Source organism: Aplysia californica, unplaced genomic scaffold (assembly GCF_000002075.1).
Source record: "Aplysia californica isolate F4 #8 unplaced genomic scaffold, AplCal3.0 scaffold01401, whole genome shotgun sequence".
NCBI classification, from domain to species: Eukaryota; Metazoa; Mollusca; class Gastropoda; order Aplysiida; family Aplysiidae; genus Aplysia; species Aplysia californica.
The window spans coordinates 81,343-82,423 of NW_004798671.1; the positions used below are offsets into that span (position 1 = coordinate 81,343).

The 1,081-nt window shown below is 32.5% G+C and overlaps 1 protein-coding gene across 1 annotated transcript in view; it reads left to right on the forward strand.

The window, feature by feature from the left end:
- LOC101847630 overlaps window positions 1-1,081 on the forward strand; it is a gene marked incomplete in the record, with an annotated part of 42,602 nt that overhangs the window by 39,209 nt on the left and 2,312 nt on the right.

Sequence of the window (1,081 nt, forward strand, 5' to 3'; positions counted from 1 at the left end):
TCTCTCTCTCTCTCTCTCTCTCTCTCTCTCTCTCTCTCTCTCTCTCTCTCTTTCTCTCATTGTGCCAATTCATAATGTCCTTCACTCTCAATTGCTTTTTACAAATTTACTTATTCTTCCTTTTCTACTCTTGCCTTATTTTTTTCTCTACTTTTTCTTGACCTTCACATCTCAAACCCTATATTACTTTGTGTCTCAACGCGGTGGAACCAGGCATTTGTTACTATCTTAAAGCTTGTTCTTTATCTTACATTTGATTAAAAAAACCCAGCAACATATCAATTCATCTTGGATAGTAGCCGAGATGTTTGCAAATGAAGGAGGTGGAGGTCGCTTGGTTTCAGAGGTACAAGTAGCGAGAGAATTGCCACCAAAATTTGGCGACTTCCAAAGGATGAGTGTCCTTCGGAACTGTAAATGTTCATTTTTGTTGCCTTTAATGAACGTTTTTCGGTTTCACCCACAGAGACATACGTTAGTAAAATGACATAATAGGTTTTTAGCAAGAAAAGAAAAGAGAACAAGATTAATTTTTAAAATGCCCAACGCCCAGAAAAATGCCTGATTTCACCACGCTGCCTCTCATATTTATTTTATTTCAATTATCCCCTACCCCTTACGCTTTTCACTTTTAAATGTGTCTTTTTAATTAAACTCCTTGCCCCAACCTATACCCCAGAGAGGCAACAAATCTTCATAATGTTTAAGCGATTGTTCAAGACTCATTTCTTATTTATTTAATTAAATCTTAGTTGTAGTGTGCTAGCATGTGCTTTTTCCTACGACGAGTATGTATTATAATTAATGTATTGTTGAGAGAGTTTATCTTTATGTAGTTGAACTGGTTTTCTTGTTATAATATGAACTGTTTTTTTTTGGGTCTGAATCAAGTATACGATCAGTGATCTTATTATCGATGTAAAACACTCAGAGCTTATACTCGTATGGGATAGGGCGCTATATAAATACATTATTATTACTATCATTATTATTACTATCATTATTATTATTATTATTATTATTATTATTATTATTATTATTATTATTGTTATTTTGTTATTATTATTATTTTTATTATTAT